This window comes from Neofelis nebulosa, chromosome 6 (assembly GCF_028018385.1).
Source record: "Neofelis nebulosa isolate mNeoNeb1 chromosome 6, mNeoNeb1.pri, whole genome shotgun sequence".
Classification (NCBI taxonomy): Eukaryota; Metazoa; Chordata; class Mammalia; order Carnivora; family Felidae; genus Neofelis; species Neofelis nebulosa.
In genome coordinates this window covers 5,221,552-5,233,495 of record NC_080787.1, presented here as the reverse complement: position 1 = coordinate 5,233,495, position 11,944 = coordinate 5,221,552, and the positions used below count along the sequence as shown (strand labels likewise).

The following is an 11,944-nucleotide window of genomic DNA, read 5'->3' as shown; positions in this document are numbered from 1 at the left end:
TTGAGTCAGGACTCCCGTTTTGTTGTTTGAAGCATCCCTTCTCATTGTCCTGTTCACAGTTCCAAGGAAATCTGATTTGATACCAGTGACTTCAAAACTACTTCTCAAGACAACTTTTCAAGAGAAAAGTTACCTGTTAGATTAACAAAGATTTTTCTTTTAGACAGTTCTCCCGCCATACTCCCCAGAGGGCAGGGATCATATTTCATTATTCATCATTTTACACCCAGCACATCAGCGTGTAGAATGAATATGTAAAGTGCTTTAAAATGCCTGACACTGGGGGCGCCTGGGTGGCTCAGTCGGTGGTCAAGTGGCTGACTTCAGCTCAAGTTGTGATCTCACCATTGGTGAGTTCGAGCCCACGTTAGGCTGTGTGCTGAAAGCTCAGAGCCTGGAGCCTGCTTCCAATTCTGTGTCTCCCTCTCTCTCTGCCCCTTCCCTGCTCATGCTGTCTCTCTCCCCCCCCCCAAAATAAATAAACATTTAAAAAAATGTAATACCTGACACTGCAATCACTATGTAAATGCTTTGCATTATCATTATTATCCCTCAGAAAAGACAACCAGCAGAGAAAACATGAACCAATAGTGTGTGCAGGCAATCCACAGAAGTAGAAACAATTCAGACGACAAACATAATAAAAGAAGCTTCCCTTCACATATATTTAAAGATATGCTAATTAAAATAGTAATATATTCTCCCCTCCATTAGACTGACAAGTATTTACAAAATTCATAATAACAAATCTGGGCCAGAGTTTCGGAAAGCATGTTTCGAAATACTGCTGTGAAATTGTAACTTGGCACAAACACATTAAAGGATAATTTTATAAGACCTATTAAAATTTAAAAACTTACATTCTTTTTCCCTTCCTAAAACCCAACTATCAAGTAGGGGTAGGAGGGAGGTGACTCCAACTACAGTATTGTAGTTTTGTTATCATTATTATTTTAAGTAAATATGAAGATAAATTAATAGAGTTTTAGATAATATCAGTGAGGCCACTTAGCCTCAGCCTCAGTTTTATGAAGACTCAAATATAGACTTTTCTTGATATCTCCAAAGTACATTATACATACAATTATTGTATATTTATTTGATGTTAACAGAGTTCATGTTTAAATATAATTATTTCAACTATATCCCAACTTTTAGAATATTCCTTTTGTATTTTATTTTAAATATGGTAGAAAACTAAAAAAAAAAAAAAAAAGCCACAGGCCCTTTGCAACTTTGGAAAAACCATGATGGGCATTGACATAAAAAATGCCTGCAAGAATATATACGGACTGTCAAAAGTTGTTATATCCAGGGCTGCAGCTACGGGGCTCCAGCACTTTCCATATCATTTTTGTAAGGTTTTACTTTTTACTTTAGTCTCAAACATGTATTAATTATGTAAATATAGATGGAGATAGGACTTTTGGTTTCCGATCAACATGTAGAGAGCTTGGAAGGCGTCACTCCCATCCTCACGACAAGGAAAGAGCTGAAACAACCCTTCTTAGACCCATCAGAGAACTGAGGTCACAGAACTAACTGCTGCCCCCAAACTGGAGAGACAGGTAAATGATCACAATTTTCCAGAGCAGAAGCCAGGAGGTGGCAGCAGAAATCAATACCAGGGCAGGAAAATTAAACCATAATTAATGAATTGCTGGAGGCTCAGTGTAGAGTAGCTTGAGGGTTGAATACTGCAAGGAGGCTCTGTCCTGGGAGAGCCCTCTGCTTTCCTGAGTTTTACCTCCAGGAGCCCCACCAGGCTCTCACTTTGAAGACCAAGAAAAAATACCCTCTTGCCTGTGGCTAGGAGAGGGGGAAAGTAGCCATTCTGAAATGTAGTACACAATAGCTATTCTTGAATGAATGCATGAGTGAATGAATGAATGAATTTAAAAATCTGGATTAAAAAAAATTTTTTTTAACGTTTATTTATTTTTGAGACAGAGACAGAGCATGAACGGGGGAGGGGCAGAGAAAGAGGGAGACACAGAATTGGAAGCAGGCTCCAGGCTCTGAGCCATCAGCCCAGAGCCCGACGCGGGGCTCAAACTCACGGACCGTGAGATCGTGACCTGAGCTGAAGTCGGACGCTTAACCGACTGAGCCACCCAGGCGCCCCAAAAATCTGGATTTTTAAAAAATTTTTTTTTCAACATTTTTTATTTATTTTTGGGACAGAGAGAGACAGAGCATGAACGGGGGAGGGGCAGAGAGAGAGGGAGACACAGAATCAGAAACAGGCTCCAGGCTCCGAGCCATCAGCCCAGAGCCTGACGCGGGGCTCGAACTCACGGACCGCGAGATCGTGACCTGGCTGAAGTCGGACGCCTAACCGACTGCGCCACCCAGGCGCCCCTGGATTTTTAATAAAAGCACCGCCAAGCACCAAAATGCAAGGTAGAAGAGCTTCCTTTGCAAGAAGGAGCTCTTTGTTCTCCTAACAAGTTGGTCCACAAGGAAGCTACTTTATCATGATAAAACTTCTAGCAGATAACACAGGAGAAAATCTAGGTGGTGTCAACTCTGGCAATGAGTTCTTGGATACAACACCAAAAGCATGATTGTTGGACGAAATAACCAATAAGTGGTACTTTATTAAAATTTAAAAACATATGCTCTGCTAAAGGCAGTATCAGGAAAATGAGAAGACAAGCCACAGACAAGCCACAAAAAAATATTTGAAAAACACGTATCTGATAAAGGACTGGTACACAAAATATACAAAGAACTCTTAAAACTCACAAACAAGAAAACGGACAACCTGTTTACAAAAATAGGGAAAAGATCTGGACACTTGACCAAAGATGTACAGATGGCAAGGAAAGCATTAAAAGATGCTCAGCATCAGGGCACCTTGGTGGCTCAGTAGGTTGAATGACCAACTCTTGATCTCAGTCAGGTCATGATCTCAGGGTTTGTCCAGAGCCTGCTAGGGATTCTCTTTCTCCCTCTCTGCCCCTCCCCTGTGCATGCTCGCCCTCTCTTTCTTTCAAGATAAATAAATAAACTTAAAAAAAGAGATGCTCAACATCATATGTCATTAGGGAATTGCACATTTAAAAATTTTTTTTTCAACGTTTTTTATTTATTTTTGGGACAGAGAGAGACAGAGCATGAACGGGGGAGGGGCAGAGAGAGGGAGACACAGAATCGGAAACAGGCTCCAGGCTCCGAGCCATCAGCCCAGAGCCCGACGCGGGGCTCGAACTCACGGACCGCGAGATCGTGACCTGAGCTGAAGTCGGACGCTCAACCGCCTGCGCCACCCAGGCGCCCCGGGAATTGCACATTTAAACAATGAGGTGCCACTACAGAGCTATTAGAATGGCCAAAGTCCAGAACATTGACAACGCCAGATGCCGGTGTGCATGTGGGGCAACAGGAACTCTGATTCGTTGCTGGTGGGGATACAAAATGGTGCAGCCGCTCTGGGAGACAGCTTGTTAATTTCTTACAACACTCAGCACAGGTTTATCCTATGAGGAAGCAGTTGCACTCCTTGGTATTTACCCATATGAGTGACAAACTTGAGCTCCCACAAAATCTTTCACGTGGATGTTTCAGCAGCTTTCTTTGTAATTGCCAAACTTGGAAGCAACCATCCCGCAGTACGCGAACGGATAAGTGAACTGGTTCATCCAGACAATGGAATACTATTCAATGTCCCCCAAAATGAGCCATTAAGCCGTGAAAACACAAGGAGCAACTTTAAATGCATATTAGTGAGTGAAAGAAGCTGGTCAGCTTTAGTCAAAACTCCCATAAATAGTATAAGTCTTGTTATATACAATTTAACTGTCACTTAACTAGCAGCTGGAGGTAACTTCTGCTTAAAATGACTACTGATTTATTTGCACTTTTAAAACCTTTTTCTCCTGTCATTATTTTGCTTAAACAGATATTGTATGAGTTTTTTTCCCTTTCTTTCATTTATTTGGTGGCTTATTAATTTTTTTAACGTTTATTTATTTTTGAGACAGAGAGAGACAGAGCATGAATGGGGGAGAGTCAGAGAGAGAGGGAGACACAGAATGTGAAGCAGGCTCCAGGCTCTGAGCTGTCAGCACAGAGCCCGACGCGGGGCTCGAACTCACGGACTGTGAGATCATGACCTGAGCCGAAGTCGGACGCCCAACCGACCGAGCCACCCAGGCGCCCCGGCTTATTAATTTTTTACAACTTTTTTTCTCCATTTGTTTGGAATGTAATCATTCCATTTCCATTGTTTTAGTGAATATTTGAAGTAACATATAAAATTATCTTAACAAAATATAAAGAAAAAGATCTTGATCTTTTTTAAAACAAAATTATTTGAGAGGGAGATAGAGGGCAAGCAGGGAAGGGACAGAGAGAGAAGACAGACCCCCAAGCAGGCTCCGTACTATGAGCACAGAGCCCGATGCGGGGCCTGAACCCATGAACTGTGAGATCATGACCTGAACTGAAGTCAAGGCACCCCTCTTGATTTTTTTAAAAAACATAAAGTCTTTCAAAACACTTTAGTCCCTCTTCTTCCACTTTTTAAAAAATTGTGGTAAAGCTCACCTAACATAAAATTCACTGTTTTAATTAAAGTGTACAATCCAATGGTATTTAGTCCCTTCACAACGTTGTGCAGCCATTACTACTATCCGAACATTTTCATCACCCCAATCACCCCAAAGGAAACCTTGTACCCATTAATGACTTGTAGTCATTCCTCAAACCTGCACTCACCCCCAGCATCTGGAAATCACTAATCTGCCTTTTGTTTTTTCTATGGATTCACTTATTCTGGATATCTCCTATAAATGGAATCACACAGAATGTGGCCTTTTGTGTCTGGCTACTTTCACTCAGCATAATGTTTTCAAGGTCTGTCCATGTTGTAGTCTTCCTTTTTGATGACTGAATAATACTCCATCCTATGGATTTACCACCTTCGTTCACTCATTTATCAGTCTATGGACACTTGAGTTATTTTCACTTTTTTTGCTATTGTGAATAGTGCTACCATGTAGATTTGTGGACAAGTTTTTGTTTGAACACTTGTTTTCAACCTTTTAGGTATCACCCAGGAATGGGATTGCTAGGTCCTACGGTCACTTCTTGTTTATTAACTTACTGAGGAATCACCATTTTCCACAGCTGCCACACCATTTTACATTCTCACTAGCATTGTCCAGAGTTCTAACTTCTGGATCGACTCAGATTTTCTATTTCTTCACAATCCAGTCTTGGGGGATTGTGTGTTTCTCAGAATTGTCCATTTTATTTAGGTTTTCTGATGTGTTGGTGCATAATTGCTCATAGTACCCTCTTATAATCCTTTTATTTCTGTAAGATCAGCATTAATATCCTCACCTTACTTTCGGCTTGAGTCATTTGAGTCTTTTGTCTTTCTTTTTTATTCACTAGCTAAAGATTTGCCAATTCTGTTATCTTTTCAAAAAGCAATTTTTGGTTTCATTGATTCTATCGTTTTTGTGCTCTCCATTTCATTTATCTCTGCTCGAATCTTTATCATTTCCTTCCCTCCATTTCCACTGAGTTAAGTTGCTTTTCTTTCTCTGGCTCCTTAGGGTAGAAAATTATGTTACTTATTGAGATCTTTCTTCTCTCTTAATGCAGGCATTTACAGCTATAAATGTGTCCCATAAAACCATAAAACTTGGTGTTTTGTCTTTATTTTCTTCCAGCCAAGTATTTTGTCCATCTCCCTGATGACCACCTCTTTGACCCAGTAGCTGTTTACAAGTATGTTTTTAACTTCACATATTGGCGTATTTTCCAGTTTTTGCTTTGTTATTTGATTTCTGGTTTCATTCGATAGTGGTTGGAAAATACACTTTGTATGATTGGAATCACTTTAAATTTGCTGAAACTTGTTTTGTAGCCTAACATAAGCAGCTTCTGTCTCCAGGCAGCATTCTCTGGTTGCTATTTTTATTAGATTCCAGAGTTCTGCAAAAGTTGTTTCTGGTTTTTTGCCACCTAATCGTCGCTTTAGTGGAGACGCGGATATTTGGAGTGCCCTCCTCCTCCGTCTCTGGTTATGCCCCTGCTCGCCATTTTTTATGGTTACAAATTAGATACTACTATTATTTTATTCAGATAATTATTGTTCAAATTTTCCTACGTGCTCACATTTTGTTTGTTCTCTATTTATTGTTGCATTTCAGACTATCATTCTAGTATTTTTCTTTTTCTCTGAAGTATATCATTTTGAGGTTGTTTTAATAATTAACCTACCATTTACCTTGCCTTTGTAAAGATAACCAATAAGTGATTAAGAAAGGTGACTCTTTGTAGAATATTTACAGATAAAAAGTGCAAAAGAAATGCTTTTTAAAAATCACCATTTTATAACCCTTAATGCATAATGAATCTAGGTAGTAATAATCAGTGGTTGAATAAGCCATTAGGTGGAAAACAAAGGTGTGGATCTGAACCCACCAAACAGCCTTAGCGTAATTAGAAGTGGGAAAACCTAGGTTATATGCGTCCTGATGTGATACTATAGGAAATCCACCGTAAAACCCATAATGTATTCTAGCCTAAAACAACCGAATATGAGTCTACCAAAACTTCACTGTCTAACTACCAGTTTACAAGAGATATGGAGAATAAGAAAAACACATTAGGTGGTACTGCAACGGTGAAATCAACCATACTTAGAACATAAGAAATTCCATGGGACAGATTACCCAGTTGCATAAACAAGTGAACAGCATAAAAAAAAAAAATAAAAGAGACCCCGTTAATCTTGAGAATTTTAAGAGATTTTCTCAACCAAAAGCAATATGTGGACCTTCTTCAGATTACGAATGAAACAAATCAACAACAACAAAAAAGGCATGTTCACAAAACCGAGAAAATTCACCATGGACTGGGTATTAGATAGTATGAAGAATCTTGTTAAATTGTTTAGATGTGAATTTTGTTGGAATTTTGTTTTTTAAATGACTATCTATTATCTATTCTCTATTCTCTATTGTTTTTTAAATGACTATATACAGAAATATTTAAAGATCAAATGCATGATGCTTGAAAGTAGCTTAAAATGCTTCAGAAAACAAAGGATGATAAAATAAGAATGGTGTATGTTAATCATTGTTGAACCAGGTTGAGATGCATATGGACATTCATTATATCATTCTCTCTAACTTCACGTAAGTTCCAATGTTTTGGTAACATGTCTCTGTGAGAGAAAATTTCCCCAAGTTGGGCCTGCAGGACTCATCATAGTAAGATCACACAACCCTCCCAACAGTAAGGATGACCACAGACGCAAGAAGATAAACCACTATGCTTATGGATCCGCACATACAAAACGTGACATAGACCTAAACGGCAGCAGATGTTGAAATTTTAAGATACAAGATAAAGAACAGCGATGTGGGATATACATCAACAAATTAAGGAGACAGTATGCCAGAAGAATGAGTAGAATCATATAAAAATTTAGAACTCAAGAAATAAGATACAATAGTTGAAGCTAAAAATTCCTGATAGGTCAGGCTAAACAGCATGTTAGCTACAGCCTAAAAAAGAATTACTACATTGAGAGATGACTCCAAAATGTTGGTCCAGAATACAGCAAAAATAGTTAAGGACACGGAACAAAGTCAGCTGTGACAGTTTGGTTTTAAACTCCCTGTTTTTATTTGTAAATGGTGTTAAAAAGCTTCCATTCTTGGGGCATCTGGGTGGCAGTTAAGCATCTAACTCGGTTTCGGGGTTTCAGCTCGTGTCATGATCTCATGGTTTGGTGAGTTCAAGCCCTGTGTCAGGTTCTATGCTGGCAGCACAGAGCCTGCTTGGGATTCTCTCTCCCCGCCTCTCTCTGCCCCTTCCACACTCATGCTGTCTCTGTCTCTCTCCAAATAAATAAATAAACTTTAAAAACTTTTTTTTAAAAAAAGCGCCCATTCTTGAAGGTTAGTTTGATGAGCACACAAGTCTAGATTGACAATTATTTTATTTCAATCCTTCTAAAATAGATTTCCTTTTTCCCTGGTTTGTTATGGAAATTAAGGTTCTTGTTAACATTGTAACTGTTCCTCTTTTGCAGTAGATCCGTCCATTTTCTCTGGCTGATTTCAGACCTTCTCTTTGGTAACACAATTTCAGTGTGAGGTGTGAAGTTATGGTTATTTACTTTTCCTTGCTTGCGATACACTGAGCTTTCTGAATCTACGTATAAAAAGTTTCTCTCCAGTTCTGGGAAATTCTAATCTCTTATGTCTTCGAATATGACCTCACCTACGTTTTTCTCTTCTTCTATTCCTGGGCTATAATTATATATACTCAGAATTTCTTATTTGATCCTACATCTCTACTATGTTGTTTTATCCATTTTCTGTGGCCGTGTAATAAACTACCCCAAAACTCAGGGGCTTAAAGCAACACCCACTCATTTTCTCAGAATTCTAGGGGTTGGTAATATGGGCAGAGCTCACATGGGCTGTATCATCTCTTCTGTTTGTGGGGTCAGCTGGACTAGTCTCTCTGCAGCCAATTCGCAGGTCAGCTGGAGACTGATGGCTCCAGGACAGCCCCAACCATATCCGACAGTAGGCAGGGACTGTTTCTGGTTTATCAGGTTTCCTTACTGTGCTCTTTCTAGATGGTGGCCCAGCTTTCTTACACAATGATAGCAGTGCTCCAGGAAAGTGAAGGCTGACACTACAAGGTTTCTTGAGACCAGGCTTGAGAGTGCCACAACATTACCTCATTGTACTCCACTGGTCAGAGCAGCTCAGATTCAAGGTTCAGAGGAATAAATTAGACTCCACCCCCTGACGGGAGGAGGTGCAAATGACCTGTGGTGAGGTTCGTCTGTCACGGCTGACTTTGTTCCATTTCTTAACTACTTTTGCTGTATTCTGGACCGACACTTTGGCATCATCTCTCAACATTTTGATGAAGAGCGGGATGTTTGGGGTCTTAGGTTGCTGCCCCACAAACCAAGTGATCCATGGAAGGCACAGTCTCCAGGTAATTACCCCCACATTATCCACGATAAGTATCCCCACATCAGCTATGTAGTACTCTGGTGGGAAATGCATGCCCTGAATGTGGTCATAAGAAAACAGTCAGACCCAAAGCGAAAGACATTCTATTAAAAAAACAAACAAACAAACAAACAAACAATAAAAAAGGACATGCTTCAAGTAGCATGTTAATGTCATAAAAGCCCCCCCCCCCCGCAAATCTGTGAAAATGTTCCAGATTAAAGAAAACTAAAAAGGCCAACTAAATGCAATACCAATCCCCAGACTAGATGCTGTAGGAGGGGCGATCGGGTCACTTGGGTCAAATGCAAACCGTAGATTAAATACAGCTGTCTGTTAGGGTTAAATTCTTCCGTTCACCACAGTCCTGAGGTCATGAGGTCAAGGGTTTAAGGGTAACTGAACATGTGATACTCCCTAATGAGAGAAAGAGCAGTCAAACCACAAAGCAAATGGAGTAAAATATTAGCAATAGCCAAATCCGGGTCAAGGGAATAGGGGCAATTTTGTACTATTTTTATTTTTTTCAACTTTTTAGTAAGTTTGAAATTGTTTCAGAGGCAGAGAAAGACTCCAGGGAAATCAGCGACTGGGGGTGGGGCCGGACCCGGCCAACTCTACAGCGTGAGGAGCGGTCCCCCAAACCATCCGAGGAACCCCGAATTCTTCACAGCTGGGGGGGTCTGACCGTGGAGTGGGGGGGTAGTGGGGAGGAGGAAGTCAGGGCTGCTGGGCCAGCTCAACCCTCCCCCCCCCAGCAGCACCCCTGCCGCCCTCCGCTGGCCCCAGGGCAGGGGTACCTGCCACCCAGGTTCCCAGCTTGTCCTCGGGGTCCATCCAGGACAGGGTGACCCCGCGGGGACGGTCCCTTCCACCACCGCCCAGCCTTCAGCGGAGGCTTCTGCCTCCCGGAGATGGGGAGGATTTGAGGGTCTCGGACCCCCGGAGGCGGGAGGCGCTGCGCGCCCCCTGGGCTCCCCCTGCCACACGCCCCCGCTGCGCGCGCGCCTCTCTCCCCCTCCCCTGGCTGTCCTCCCCCCCCCCCGCGCCCCCGCCCCCCGCTGCGCCGCACCTGCTGCGGCCTCTGGGGGCGGGAGTAGGGGAAGGAGTGCAGAGCACGGGAAATGAAGCTGGGAAGAGCGAGAGAAGACTGACCGTCTCTTTTCAGCTTCCTTCTTCGTTTGGAATCTCATTTTGTGCTTTTGAGGGGTTTTTTTTGTTTGTTTTGTGTTTTGAAACCGCTTCTCAGCCTGTTTCGCAAACGAGGCAGCTCGCACCGCGCGCTCCCTGCAGGTTACCAAATCTTTAGGAGACCAGGAAGTAATGATTATAAATCACGACAGGAATCCAAAGGGGCGTGCTCACAGTCGGGGGTGTAGCTCAGTGGTAGAGCGCGTGCTTAGCATGTACGAGGTCCCGGGTTCAATCCCCGGCACCTCCAGCAGTTTTGAGGGGTCGTGCTCGTGGTCAGAACACCTGCCTGGCGTTTCCCCCGCTAGACCCGGTACCCTCTTCCGTTTTCCACCCGCGCGCCCTGCGGTCAGGACCCCGATTCCTGCCCCACACGTGCCCTGGACCCCTGATTTCTGTCCCACACGCTCTCTGAACCCCCACTTTCTGTCCCACACGCGCCCTGGACCCCCGATTCCTGTCCCACACGCGCCTTGGACCCCCGATTCCTGTCCCACCCGCGCCCTGGACCCCCGATTTCTGTTCCACCCGCGCCCTGGACCCCCGATTCCTGTCCCACTTTCTGTCCCACACGCGCCCTGGACCCCCGATTCCTGTCCCACACGCGTCCTGGACCCCCGATTCTTGTCCTACTTTCTGTGCCACACGCACCCTGGACCCCCGATTCCTGTCCCACTTTCTGTCCCACACGCGCCCTGGACCCCCGATTCCTGTCCCACTTTCTGTCCCACACGCGCCCTGGACCCTGTGCAGCAGATGTAAACAGCTCGTGTTGCAGAAAACTTCAATCAAAGTAAATGACCTGTCAGGCTCATTGTAGACATAAATTTGACTAAAGGACCACTTCCACTGCCCCCAGACAAGCATCCCACAAGTAACACCTGCATCACTTAACCAATTCCAACATGACAACTGATTTGCCCAGGCCACAGCTAGTGTGAAATAATAGTTGAATACATAGTATAAGACGGGGGGGGGGGGGGGGGGGACTGCCATCACTGTTAAACTGATTCATTTCTAGGGGTTATTTTTCATCCTGGAAAATAATTCTGGGTAATATGTGTTGTTCAGAGATTTTTACGATCTGTATCACTATTTTAGTCTCTTTAAGGTATTTTGTGGTCAAACAGATTTAAAGTTGTTTATGATTGGGCACGGATGTCCGTTAACTTCACTACTATTTAACGCTGTGATGAAGGTATAAATCAAGGCCTTCAGATACGGGAAGAATAGAGGATTCGGTATTGAAGAGAGACAAAGTTATCTTTCTAGATCTTGGTAGTATTATACATCTGGAAATCACCTTTCTCTACAAATAGAGAATTTAGAGAAACTGGTTGTAAAATCAACACACACACACACACACACACACACACACACACACACACTAGTTCTTTGGAGGTTTTTGGATAACAGCTCATTCTCTTGGACGCTGACAAATGAAGGGAGAGAATCAAGTATTTATGGATAATATGGAATGTTTTTTAGGAGATACATATAGTTAGTAAGGGAAAGATTTTCTCCATCAAAGAATCACAGCTAATAAATGCAGGAGGAAGAATTAAAACCACAGTCAACATTTTACTACTGATATTGCTGTAATGCATCCAGGTTGCGATCATCGATGGTGGCTACAACCATGAGGAGAAATTGGACAGGGAAACCTAGAACGGATGGAACAGGTGGACATCACCTGAAACCAACGATTAATTCCATGAGGCTAGAAGTGAGACGGTTACACATCACGTACC

The 11,944-nt window shown here is 42.6% G+C and overlaps 1 non-coding gene across 1 annotated transcript; it reads left to right on the top strand.

Moving 5' to 3' along the window:
* Nucleotides 1-10,371: 10,371 nt before the first annotated feature.
* Nucleotides 10,372-10,443, top strand: TRNAA-AGC (transfer RNA alanine (anticodon AGC)). Its single transcript has one exon. It is a non-coding gene; the product is annotated as a tRNA-Ala (tRNA).
* The last annotated feature ends 1,501 nt before the right edge of the window (nucleotides 10,444-11,944 follow it).